The 14,369-nt window shown below is 38.0% G+C and overlaps 1 long non-coding RNA gene across 3 annotated transcripts; it reads left to right on the forward strand.

The window, feature by feature from the left end:
* The first annotated feature begins 724 nt into the window (after window positions 1–724).
* On the forward strand, window positions 725–4,019 carry LOC104646530 (uncharacterized). 3 transcript variants are annotated; one of them, XR_740629.4, is made up of 4 exons: window positions 725–946; window positions 1,059–2,883; window positions 2,965–3,045; window positions 3,280–4,019. It is a non-coding gene; the product is annotated as an uncharacterized lncRNA (long non-coding RNA). The 3 variants fall into 3 exon arrangements; XR_740630.4 differs by having other exon boundaries at window positions 753–946; window positions 3,184–4,019; XR_740628.4 differs by having other exon boundaries at window positions 753–946; window positions 2,965–4,019.
* Window positions 4,020–14,369: the final 10,350 nt, after the last annotated feature.

A 14,369-nucleotide genomic window follows, 5' to 3' on the forward strand; every position in this document is an offset into this window, starting at 1 on the left:
TTTGCATAATTGCACTCCATAGCAAACATAAAACTGTATAATTCGCTATACATATACAATTGTATAATTCGCTAGCCTATATTGTATAATTCGCTGACCTATTTCGCTGCAATTGTATATTTTGCTATTCCATTTCACTGCGATTGTATAATGCACAATTATATAATTCGCTGCCTATTTCGCTGCAATATTTTTATAAAATTTGCTTTGCATACAGTTGAATCGAATTAAAATGTATGTATATTGCATAATTATAAATGTATAGCAAGAATATATATGTTTTTCCCTCGCTTTATACAAAAACAGAAACACAATATATGGACTTATGTTGTATAAAAACTAGAGAAAATTGTATTTCACTGCAACTGTATAATTCGCAATTGTATAATTCGTTGGCCTTTTTTTTGCAATATTTGAAGTAAAATATTTGTAAATTGTATAATTAAGTGTATAACACGAATATATATATATTTTTGCATGTGTATATACAATTTTCTCTCACTTTATACAAAACAGAAACAGAATTTATACACTTCTATGTATAAAGCGAGAGAGGCGAGCGAGAATGGAGAGTTGCGAGCGAGATTTTTGGGAGAGATACGCTTGCCAAACTTTAGCTAACGTTTGCTATGGAGCACAATTAAATCAAACCCTAGCTATTCCATTTATTTTAGGTTATTAGTTTGCTATTATATACAATTTTCCGTAATATTTTTTTTTTTTTGAAGAAAATCCCTAATAGAGGCATTAAGATTACAGCTGCGCAGAAATCAGTAAGACGGTCTTGCTAAGACCGATGACTCAAATTTTTCTCCATTTCTCGACTCTCTACTGTAAAACTCCATTGCTAAGGTGTGTATTTTCTTGAGTTTCTTAATCAAGCTAGAAAGAAAATTCGTTCTCATCATCAAATTGCAACTCTCTGCTGAAAAAATCCATTGTTAAGGTATGTAATTCCTTGAGTTTCTTAATCAAGTTGGAAAGAAAATTCCTTCTCATCATCAAATTGCTAAGAATGTTTCTATGTCCACAACAATCTACCTGCTTTTCTTTGACAGAGATATATATGGAGGCTAATGAGCTTCTTGTGAGATCAGTTCGTCTATCTCGAGAAAACAATAAAAAAGAAACACTTCAATTGTTTGGAATACTTTCTCGAAATTGCCTCGTACTAGTGACAGTGAAAGGTTAAAAGCACAATGTCAGGTATGTAAGGAAGTATTTGTAGCCGATGTTGGCACTACAGCTATGAAACGTCATTTAGATAGGCACTTGGATAACACACAAGAACACGGATATGCATAAATTGATCAAATAATTTACCGTGAAAACCTGTATGTTGCTATTCTAAAGCATAATTATCCTTTTAGCTTTGTTGAACATCAAGGAAATAGAGATATACATTCATACTTAAATGCATCTGTGAAAACTATCTCAAGAAATACGGCTAAGGCTGATATATTGAAGTTATATGATCGGGAGGAAGAATTTTTAAAGTGTGAGCTTGCAATGATTTCTAGTAGAATCTGTTTGACTTCAGACATGTGGACTTCTGCAGCGTCAAATGGTTGTATGTGTTTAACTTTATGTTGATTTGAATTGGAATCTTCAAAAAAGAATCTTAATATTTCTTCATGTTTCGCCTCCACATTCTGGTGCAGTTTTGGGTCCTTTGCTTATAAATTTAATAAAGGAATGGGGCATTAAAATGAAGATTTTCACTCTTACCTTGGACAATGCTAGTTGCAATAATGGTGTAATAGATCATTTACAAGATCATTTATCTCTGATGCGTTCTCTAGTTTGTGATGGAAAGTTCTTCCATATTCGTTGTGGTAATCGTATCTTGAACTTAATAGTGAAGGCTGGTTTGGAAAAAGCAGATGACGCCATTGAAAAAGTAAGAGAAGGTGTTAAGCACATTAAAAATTCAGAAGGAAGAATATTAAAGTTTGTGGAATGCATTATGAATCATGGGTTGCCATGTTCGAAGAAGCTTTGTGAAGATGTAAGTAGTCGGTGGAATTCCACTTACCAAATGCTTGATAGCGCTCTTCTCTACCAACAAGCTTATATTCAATATAAATTTCTTGATATTGATTTTAAATAGTCTTTCCGATGAGGAATGGAAAAGGGTAGAGAGTATTGCTAAATTCTTGAAGTCATTTTTTGAGATTACTACATTATTTTCCGGAAGCAAATAGCCTACTGCAAATTTGTATCTTCCAAATGTATGGAAAATTCAAATGTTGCTAAGGGAAGCAAAAAATAGTAGTGATCGAGTTAAGAATGATATGACTACTTTGATGCTAAGAAAGTTTTAAGAAATATAGGAGGTCGTATGGTATGATTTTGTCAATTTCCATTGTCCTTGACCCTCGATATAAATTGAAGTTTGTGAGGTTTTGTTTCTCCAAGATAGATCCTATGACCGCAGATGCTAAGGTTGAAAAAGTTGTAGATCATTTACAATTGTTATTTAGAGAATACTTGGTACCTTCAACAATTTCTCTCTTAGGGGAGAACGTTTGTCATACAAGCAACAATGAAATGAGGGATGATGTTGAAGAGTTTGATGTGTTTGCGAATCAATTAGATTCTGGTAGAGATAAAACACAATTGATTTGTACCTAAAGGAGCCTAAACTTGATCGCAAAGGGAATCCAAATTTAGATGTACTTGCATATTGGAAGGAAAATAGAGGAAGGTATACAGAGCTTTCGTTGATGGCACGAGATATATTGAGCATACCAATTGCCACGGTAGCTTCAGAATCTACCTTTAGCATTGGAGGTCGTATTATTGGAAAGTTTCAAAGTTCTATTTTACCTTCAAATGCTGAAGCAAAATTGTGTGCTAAAGATTGGCTCTGTGGACAAGAAGGTAAGTCATCATTAACATATTGAGATTTATTTTGTTATGTTATAATAGCCTTACTTTATAGTTTAACGTCTTATTTTCTAGATTGTGATGGATCAGACCGATGAGGATGAAATTGCAGTGGAACTTCAACCGTATCTTGCTAAACTTGGCTCACATTGATCGGTAAATTTCTGTTCTGTTTGAATGACTTTCTGTTTCTGCATTACTTGGCTTGGCACCTTCTCCATCTCTGGTTTCTGCATTAGTTGGCTTTGTTCCTTGATTTGCCATCTTTATAACCTCATTAATTTGTTTCTTAAGGCTAGCTACTGTGTGAAAAAAAAAACAGGATAATGAAGATTTCAAATTTAGGGAACCTTACATTAGAGATTTTAACTCATATTTCTGTTAGTACAGAGGAGTCCAACAAGAAATTTGATGATTTCATTAAGAAAATCAATCAAGAGAGGTTGCTGCAGAGGCAAGAATCTGATCAGCGTGCCCACAGTATTAATATGCTAAATCGAGCACGATAAGTGTTTCCTTGTAGACATGCAACTGATGGCATGGAGTTCTTGCGTTCCTCGCATGAAGCCTGATGTAAGGTTCCCTAAATTTCAAAAGAACCTGTGAGAGAGTTTTATCTGAAGATTGTAGAAGTTGTATATTTCTAGTGTATGCAGCAGCTCTTCTGAACTTTACAATGGCAGCTTTTGCATTCAACATCAAGTTACTGGTCTAATTTTGGAGAACAATAACTTCACTTCAACCTTACTGTTCAAGAACTCCAAGAGAACAAACAAGGGCAGTTTTTGCACTAAAATTTAATACCAAGAGAATCCCATATACTTAGTAAAGTTAATACAAGGTAACAGACTAACAGTAGAACAACTTCAGTTAAGGACACAAGAGCTAATGTCCAACTCAGTGGCTGCAATTCAAGATTATTGAACAAAGAAGAAGAAATCCCAGCATCCTGATGCGCTGTTGGCTGCTGCAGATCGCCCGTCAAATATTATACTATTTTGTTTAGTCTGTTGTTTAGCCATGAGACTGCACTTCTTTGTTTATATTTGTATTTTTGTACTTCGATTATTGTATTTTGATGTTAATACTTGATTTCCACGGAATGAATACTGATTTTTATCCTTTTAGTATCATTTGGAGTACTATTTGTTGGTGATGTCTCTTTATTTGTTAATATTTGATTTTCACTTCTTGATTGCTTATTGTTTGTATGTAAATGTTAGATGGAAGGGAGGTGATTTGATGTACGGAGTAATTGAGAAAATTATGTAATAATGTTCTATTATCGAGAAGAAATAGATAAATTGATGTCATGAAGGAGATAATGTTTGTTTCTTAGTCAAGGATACATGGAGAGGTTCTTAGTGGGTTAGAACCATTTTACCCAAACCATATTTGATCAAATTCATATTGTCCATATTCTATTTGGGTGGATTGTGATCCAAACCATTTTCGCTCAATCCATATTTAATGCATCCAAATCCGATCCAATCCCACCAATTGCCACCCCTAGACAGATATATATACAGATATATAAAGTTTATATTTGGAAATGCTATGCATCGAATCTCACTCACAATTTTGCGTAAAATCTATATCTATATTCTATATTATATAATAATAAAGCTAAACATAGAGAAGGTGAACCATCTATGACCTATATTTATCTTTTTTTCTTCTAATTTTTTTGACATTTTAATTCAGTTTTAGGCAAATAATAATAATAATAACTTATGATATTATAGCGAGATTTAATGCATACAATAATGTCATTTCAACAATAGTTACTTTACTATCCACCTTTTCATATGCAATTATGCCATTTCAAGAATGCCTATTAATGTATCACCTTTATTCTATTATGATATTAAATTAAAAAAGAACAACTGTGAGGCTGTCAGCCAAAATATATATTTGTTGTAAAATATGAATCATATTCTACAAGAAATATAGACAAGAGATACAAATAGCAGAATGTCAAGATCATCAATGTCATACAATGATGAAGTAACAACCTTATATATAGGTTGAGAAACTACTCCAAAGGTCACCATGTTAATGGATACATTCTTATTCAAAATGGTTCACAGAACTTAGGAATATACATACATGAATGTAATTAGGTCATATATTGAGTAAATAAGCAATCCACTAATTCAATGGATTTATAGAAGGGAAAATTATATGAAATGGCAAACATTCATAACTAATTATATATTAGGGGTATAGTTTAATTTATTTACATTATATAATTATAGTTTATTTTATTTTGCTATAATTAATGGGGGCCCACAACCTATTATGTAACCAATTGTATAAAAACCTTATTTTCTAATTTTGTATATAATTATACACAATCTAATTTTCTCTCTCCTATTCACAATTAATTTTCTCTCTCCTTTCCTCATTCTAACGTCTTCTCCTACATTTAATACTCCAATATCAGATTTGAATTTCGAATTTTTGTCCAAAATTTCAGTAATCCCTCCTGAAGTTGAAATCTCCAATCAACAACGTGATTCAACCAAATTATGAACATATCGTCCCAGGTGAAGGCATGCCGCTTCCAAAAGATCCGTCAAAGAAAGGGAATTTGAGGATCAAGTTTGACATCAAGTTCCCTGCTCGTCTCACTGTGGCTCAGAAATCTGGTATCAAAGAGCTGTTGGGTATCATGAGATAGTGTCTTAAAACACAAACTTAGATACAATTTTTTTGTTAATTAGTTGTCAATATACAAAAACCATTAAATTAAGTATTGTATATAGTATATTCCATGTGAGTAATTGTATATAGTATATTGCATGTTTATGTTATTTTTGGTTTTTGTATATATATACAAAATAGTAATTGGACTTAGTTATACAGATGGAAAATTTGAATATATGATTAGAATTTGAATATTCTATTAGTTATATACAAATTTTAGAAGTTAGTATATATTAAGTTTACATACATATACAAAAATTGATATGTACATGTCTGTTTTAATAGCTAGTAGTAGGGATTGTATATAGATGGGGAAATATCATATGTGATTATAATTTTGTATATTGTAGTAGTTATATATAAATTATCGAATATAATGTATTAAATATGCATATACAATTAATAAAAACATTGAATAAGTGTTAGTATATACTATATACAATTAAAAACCTGAATAACATATATCTCTTGTTATACAAATTCGTAAAATGCATTTTTGTACATGTATATATTTATTCAATAAGATTGTATATGTATATTTATTGCAATCTAATTGGATGTGCATATACAATAAAAGACATTGAATACGTGCTGTTATATACTATATACAAAAAAGGTAAGTTCATATATATAAACAGAAAATAATCTGTGAATGACTTTTTATTTTTATTTTTTTTGTATATATAGGTAGGTATGTATATACAGAAATTAATTGTACATGACTTATTATAAACAGATTTTTTTTTGAATTTGAACGTATGGCTTGAAAATAGGGAAGTTTCCCTAAAATTGTGGCATTATCTTGATTTATTGTTACCATATTTAATGCTTCAGTTACAAACAACTTTTTAAAATAGAATTGTATAAATAATAATAAAAAAATTTATATACAAAATTAAAGACACCTTTAATAACTTAACTATACCCATATTATGTAATTAGGTAAACTATACCCATATAATGTTATTTAATCTAATAAGTTTGCCATTGTAACGACCCAAAATCGGGCCGCGACTGGCACCCACACTTACCCTCCTATGTGAGCGAACCAACCAATCTAACCTTAACATTTCAATGCAATAACAACAGGAAATAATGCGGAAGACTTAAACTCATTAGTAAAATCAATAATCAACTTCTATAACTCAAAAACTTATCATTATCCCCAGAATCTGGAAGTCATCACCACAAGAACATCTACAATCAAATGACTAAACTAAGAGTATTCTAAAAGCTAAAAATACATAAGAAGTTAGTCCGTGCCGGAGGTTCAAGGCATCAAGACATGACGGAGGAGATCCAGTCCAAGCTAGAAGTGTTAGCTCACCCTGAAGATCCGGTGTGACGAGACTGGCTTGAATTACTGTTGAGTCGAAGATGACGGCACGTTTGCTACATTCCACAATTAAACAAGAAGAAAACAATAAAAGTAGGGGTCAGTACAAAACACGGGTACTGAGTAGATATCATCGGCCAACTCAAAATAGGGAACAGTATATATCAAGTATTATCATAAATCAACTATAAAACTCAACATCTAACAACAACAAGTACTATAATCATCAATAAGTACCATCAAGTTCATACGTGAGGACTCAAGCCCCAATACCATACTCATTTGGGAATCATGTTCGTTAGATTGAGTATATTAACCTCTTTCAAGATTCATTATCTTTATTTCTCTTGTGTCGGTACGTGACACTCTGCTCCCTCATATTCATTATTCCTCTTGTGTCGGTACGTGACACTCCAATCCCTTAAATCTACGTGTCGATTCGTGACACCCGATCCCCTAATTCTACGTGTCGGTTCGTGACACCCGATCTCCTAATTCTACGTGTCGGTTCGTGACACCCGATCCCCTAATTCTACGTGTCGGTTCGTGACACCCGATCCCCTAATTCTACGTGTCGGTTCGTGACACCCGATCCCCTAATTCTACGTGTCGGTTCGTGACACCCGATCCCCTAATTCTACGTGTCGGTTCGTGACACCCGATCCCCTAATTCTACGTGTCGGTTCGTGACACCCGATCCCCTAATTCTACGTGTCAGTTCGTGACATCCGATCCCCTAATTCTACGTGTCGGTTCGTGACACCTGATCCCCTAATTCTACGTGTCGGTTCGTGACACCCGATCCCCTAATTCTACGTGTCGCTTCGTGACACCCGATCCCCTACACGTGTCAGTACGTGACACTCCGATCCACTAATATCATTCTGTAAATCATCAAGCCTTCTCCATACCAAGGCATCATCAATCCCATTACTTTGATTCATCAAGCCTTCTTCTATACCAAGGCATCATCATTAATAATGTATATTAAAGTTTCTTTTCAAGATTTGGGATTCAATATTTTCATCATGCTTATCTTATCACAATCACATAATCATATTCATGCAAACATACAATTAAGCATATAGTAGGGTTTACAATACTACCAATACATATCATTCTCTATTAAGAGTTTACTATGAAAGCATGAAAACCATAACCTACCTCCACCGAAGATTAGAAATCAAGCAAGCAAGTTCCCAAAGCTTTGTTCTTCTTCTCGTTTCTCCTCTTTCTCGTTCGTTTCTCTCTCTTTTTCTGTCTCTCTTTGTTCTTTCTATTTTTCTTATTCAACCCCCTTTCTTTTACCCTAATTAGTATATAATTAAGAATAAAAGGTGGCAATAATACCCCACTAATTAACTTAGGTTACCTCTTTTAACCCTCAAGAATTTGAGTTATTAATATAAACCCACGAAATCTATAATTAAGGAAAGAATAGTCCAAAAACGTCCCTTAAAACTTCACCAGAAATCCGACTCTGCCTGGGATTTGCGCAACCTGTGACGGGCCGTCGTGCCTGCGACGGTCCGTCCTGCAAGTCGTCGCAAGGTTCAGAGACCCAAATTTCCACCAAGGGTCTGTGACGGTCCGTCACACCTGTGACGGTCCTTCCTGCCATTCCGTCACAAAGTTCAGAGAGTCGATTTCAGTACCCAATTTCAGATTTTCTAAGTGTTTTGAAACGTTGGATCACGACGGTCCGTCACACCTGTGACGGTCCGTCCTGCCATTCCGTCACAAAGTTCAGAGAGTCGATTTCAGCACCCAATTTCAGATTTTCTAAGTGTTTTGAAACGAGACCCTGTGACGGTCCGTCGTGCCCATGACGGTCCGTCGTGGGGTCCGTCGCTTCTGTCAGTTTTTCCAGAATTGAAGTCTGTTGCTCAAAACGACTAAACGGGTCGTTACATTAGATACCAATTTACCCATCGTTCGTCCCCGAACGATCAAAAGAAGGAAAACAAGGGCGAAAAGGAGTACCTGAATCTGTAAACAGATGTGGGTATTTTTCTCGCATATCCGCCTCGTTCTCCCAAGTGGCTTCTTCAACCGGTCGATTCTTCCATTGTACCTTGATGGACGCAATCTCTCTTGACCTCAACTTGCGAACTTCTCTATCTAAAATAGCAACAGGCTCCTCCTCATAAGACAAGTTCTCATCAAGCAAAACTGAATCCCAACGGATAATGTAATTTCCATCCCCATGATATCTTTTCAACATAGACACATGGAATACCGGATGTACTCCGGACAGCCCTGGGGGCAAGGCTAACTCATAAGCCACCTCCCCTACTCGCTTGGGTACATCAAATTGTCCAATGTACCTTGGGCTTAGTTTACCCCTTTTTCCAAACCGCATCACCCCTTTCATTGGTGAAACTTTCAACAAGACTTGTTCACCTTCGATGAACTGTAAGTCCCTAACCTTTCGATCTGCATATTCTTTTTGTCTACTTTGCGCTGCTAGAAGCTTTTCTTGAATAGACTTCACTTTCTCTATCGAATCCCTCAAAAGGTCAGTACCCCAAGGCCTAACCTCAAATGCATCAAACCAACCAATGGGAGACCTACATCTCCTACCATACAATGCTTCAAATGGGGCCATATCAATACTTGAGTGATAGCTATTATTGTATGAAAACTCCGCTAAGGGTAGGAAGCTATCCCAATGGCCACCAAACTCTATCACACACGCACGAAGCATATCCTCCAACACTTGAATCGTCCTTTCAGACTGACCATCGGTCTGAGGATGGAATGCAGTACTAAGGTCCAACCTAGTACCCAATTCCGTATACAATGTTTTCCAAAACTTAGAAGTAAACTGCGTACCTCTATCTGATATGATGGATAGTGGAACCCCATGCAATCGCACCACTTCCGAGATGTAAAGTTTGGCTAACCTTTCTGCATTGTAAGTCACCTTGACCGGAATGAAATGAGCAGATTTAGTTAACCTATCAACAATCACCCAAATGGAGTCATACTTACCCATTGTCTTCGGAAGACCAACCACAAAATCCATTGCAATTCTTTCCCACTTCCATTCCGGAATGGGCATTCTCTGAAGTGTTCCTCCGGGCCTTTGGTGTTCATACTTTACTTGTTGACAGTTTGGACACTTGGCAATAAAGTCAACAATATCACGCTTCATTCTACTCCACCAAAAGTGTTGTTTTAGGTCACGATACATCTTGGTTGCACCCGGATGTATAGAATACCTTGAACTATGAGCCTCTGTCAGAATAGTGTTGATCAAATCATTGACGCGGGGTACACATACCCTTCCCTTGATTCTCAAAACACCTTCCTCATCGATTTGTGCTTCCTTAGCCTCCCCTCGCAATACTTTATCTTGAATTCTTCTTAGTTTCTCATCATCAAACTGTTTTCCCTTAATTTTGTCAAGAAAAGAAGATCTTGACTCCACACAAGCCAACAATCCTCCCTCCTCATTTATTTCTAATCTCATCAAGTTGTTAGCTAGAGTCTGAACCTCTCTAGCTGATGGGCGTCTAGAGGCTTGCAAGTGAGCTAGGCTTCCCATGCTTCCCGCCTTTCTACTTAAAGCATCCGCTACAACATTCGCCTTCCCTGGATGATACAAAATAGTGATGTCGTAGTCCTTTAGTAGTTCCATCCATCTCCTCTATCTTAAGTTCAAATCTTTCTGAGTAAAGACATACTGAAGGCTACGATGATCCGTGTAGACCTCACACTTAACCCCATATAAATAGTGTCTCCATTGCTTTAATGCAAACACTACCGCAGCCAATTCCAAATCATGAGTTGGGTAGTTACGTTCATGCACTTTTAATTGCCTTGAAGCATAAGCAATCACACTCTTCTCTTGCATTAGTACTGCACCCAAACCCGAATAGGATGCATCACAATAAACAATGAAGTTCTTACTCTCTACTGGCAAGGTAAGGATAGGTGCGGTAGTCAACAAAGTCTTGAGCTTCTGAAAGCTTTCCTCACACTCATCCGACCATACAAATGGAACATTCTGCTTAGTCAAGTTCGTCAATTGGGAGGCAATAGAAGAGAATCCCTTGACAAATCGGCGGTAGTAGCTAGCTAACCCAACAAAGCTCCTTATTTCTGACACATTAGTAGGTCTTACCCAATTCTTCACTGTCTCAATCTTAGAAGGATCCACCATCACTCCATCCTTAGAAACCACGTGCCCCAAGAAGGACACTACATCTAGCCAAAACTCACACTTAGAGAACTTGGCATAAAGCTTTTTCTCCCTCAACATTTCCAATACCATTCTCAAATGTTCTTCATGTTCCTTCTTGCTCTTTGAGTATACTAATATATCATCAATAAATACGATCACGAAGAGGTCTAAATATGGCTTAAGAATCCCGTTCATCAAGCTCATGAACGCAGCAGGGGCATTCGTTAGACCAAAAGACATCACTACAAATTCGTAGTGCCCATGCCTCGTTCGAAAAGCAGTCTTTGGCACATCCGTTGCCCGTATTTTCAATTGATGATAACCGGATCTCAAATCAATCTTAGAGAAGACACAAGCACCTTGTAACTGGTCAAACAAGTCATCAATGCGGGGAAGAGGGTACTTGTTCTTAATAGTTACTTTATTCAGTTGTCTGTAGTCTATGCACATCCGAAAACTCCCATCCTTCTTCTTTACAAACAAAACCAGAGCACCCCAAGGAGATGCACTTGGTCTAATGAAGCCTTTGTTCAATAACTCTTGAAGTTGTGCTTTTAACTCTCTTAACTCCGCGGGAGCCATTCTATAAGGGGGTATAGAAATGGGGCGAGTACCGGGTTCAAGATCAATACAGAAGTCAATATCCCTATCCGGTGGCATACCAGGAAGATCCGCAGGGAACACATCTAAAAACTCGCGGACTACCGAAACCGACTCAATCGAAGGTACTTGGGTAGTGTCATCCTTGAGATGTGCCAAGAAAGCTAAACACCCTTTACTAATCATTTTCTTAGCACGAAGAAAGGAGACGATGCGGACCGGATTGGAAGTGTAGTCACCTTCCCACACTAACGGGTCTGTCCCAGGCTTGGCTAACGTCACTATTTTAGCATTACAATCCAAGATTGCAAATTGCGGAGAAAGCCAAGTCATACCCAGAATTACATCAAAATCATCCATTTCTAAGATAACCAAATCTACATAGGTGTTGCTCCCCACAAAGTTCACCAGACAAGACCTATATACCCTTTCAACTACCACAGTCTCACCCACCGGAGTAGAAACACGAATAGGCACATCAAGAAATTCACAATGTAAATTTAGACCATTAGCAAATGAGGAAGATACATAAGAAAACGTGGATCCAGGATCAAACAATACGGAAGCCATGCAATCACAAACCAGAAGATTACCTGTGATGACAGCATCAGATGCCTCCGCTTCAGACCGCCCAGGGAAAGCGTAACAATGGGCCCTATCGTTTGTCTGTCCATTGCCTCTACCACATTGTGATGTAGTGGCCCCAATTTTCCCATTACCTCTGCCGTTTTGGTGACCACTATTGCCTCGACCACCACGTCCTCCAGAATAACGGCCTCTACCATGACCACCTCTACCTCTAGCTATTGGGGGTCTATAACTTGGTCCGGGACAATTTCTCCTAATATGTCCAATCTCCCCACACCCATAACATTCTCTGGAGTCACTCATAGGCCCGTCGGAGAAGTGTTGACCGGTCTGAAGTGGACCCCCAACTACAGTCTGTAGTGAAGACTGAATGGGTCGAACTGCGTAACTTCCCGAACCCTGTCCTTTAGTGTAAGAACCATTAAACTCACCTCCCTTTCGAAATCTCTTTGATGTCGATGTTGTGGTGAAGTCGTCCGGCTTCACTCCTTCCACTTCTATCACAAAGTCTACCACTTCTTGGAAGGATTTTGCCGTTGCCGCTATCTGTAAGGCCGAAATCCGCAATTCTGACCTCAACCCCTTCACAAACCGGCGAATCCGCTCTTGAGGACTGAAACAGAGTTGAGTGGCATATCTGGATAGTGCACGAAACTTAGCCTCATAAGCATTAACCGACATCCTACCTTGCTCTAGGCTCAAGAACTCATCCCTTTTCCTATCCCTCAAAGTCCGGGGGATATACTTCTCCATAAACAAACTAGAGAATGAGGCCCAAGTCATAGGTGGTGCCTCTATTGGTTGACACTCGATATGTGACCGCCACCACATTTTGGCGTTCCCTTGAAACTGATAAGTCACAAACTCCACACCAAACCGTTCTACTATACCCATTTTGTGTAGTAGCTCATGACAGTCAACCAGAAAATCATAAGCATCCTCCGATTCAGCACCCTTGAAGACCGGAGGTTTCAATTTCAAGAACTTACTGAAAAGTTCATGCTGATCATTTGTCATTATAGGCCCAGTAGTCAGACGTGGAAATGTGCCTATGTCCAATGGAACATCCATGCGGGGAGCCATAGTAGCCGCATCCATGTGGAAACATGCGGCTACTATGGCTCCCTGCATAGATGCTCCATTGGAAATAGGCATGTTTCCACGTCTGACTACTGGGCCTATAATGACAAATGATCAACATGAACTTTTCAGTAAGTTCTTGAAATTGAAACCTCCGGTCTTCAAGGGTGCTGAATCGGAGGATGCTTATGATTTTCTGGTTGACTGTCACGAGCTACTACACAAGATGGGTATAGTAGAACGGTTTGGTGTGGAGTTTGTGACTTATCAGTTTCAAGGGAACGTCAAAATGTGGTGGCGGTCACATATCGAGTGTCAACCAATAGAGGCACCACCTATGACTTGGGCCTCATTCTCTAGCTTGTTTATGGAGAAGTATATCCCCCGAACTTTGAGGGATAGGAAAAGGGATGAGTTCTTGAGCCTAGAGCAAGGTAGGATGTCGGTCAATGCATATGAGGCTAAGTTTCGTGCATTATCCTGGTATGCCACCCAACTATGTTTCAGTCCACAAGAGCGAATTCGCCGGTTTGTGAAGGGGTTGAGGTCAGAATTGCAGATTTCGGCCTTACAGATAGTGGCAACGGCAAAATCCTTCCAAGAGGTGGTAGACTTTGTGATAGAAGTGGAAGGAGTGAAGCCAGATGACTTCACCACAACATCGACATCAAAAAGGTTTCGAAAGGGAGGTGAGTTTAATGGTTCTTACACTAGAGGACAGGGTTCGGGAAGTTACTCAGTCCGACCAATTCAGTCTTCACTACAGACTGTAGTTGGGGGACCACCTCAGACCGGTCAACACTTCTCCGAGAGGCCTATGCTTGACTCCAGAGAGTGTTATGGATGTGGGGAGATTGGACATATTAGGAAAAATTGTCCCAGACAAAGTTATAGACCCCCAATAGCTAGAGGTAGAGGTGGTCATGGTAGAGGCCATTATTCTGGAGGACGTGGTAGTCGAGGTAATGGTGGTCACCA

Source organism: Solanum lycopersicum, chromosome 1, assembly GCF_036512215.1.
Source record: "Solanum lycopersicum chromosome 1, SLM_r2.1".
Classification (NCBI taxonomy): Eukaryota; Viridiplantae; Streptophyta; class Magnoliopsida; order Solanales; family Solanaceae; genus Solanum; species Solanum lycopersicum.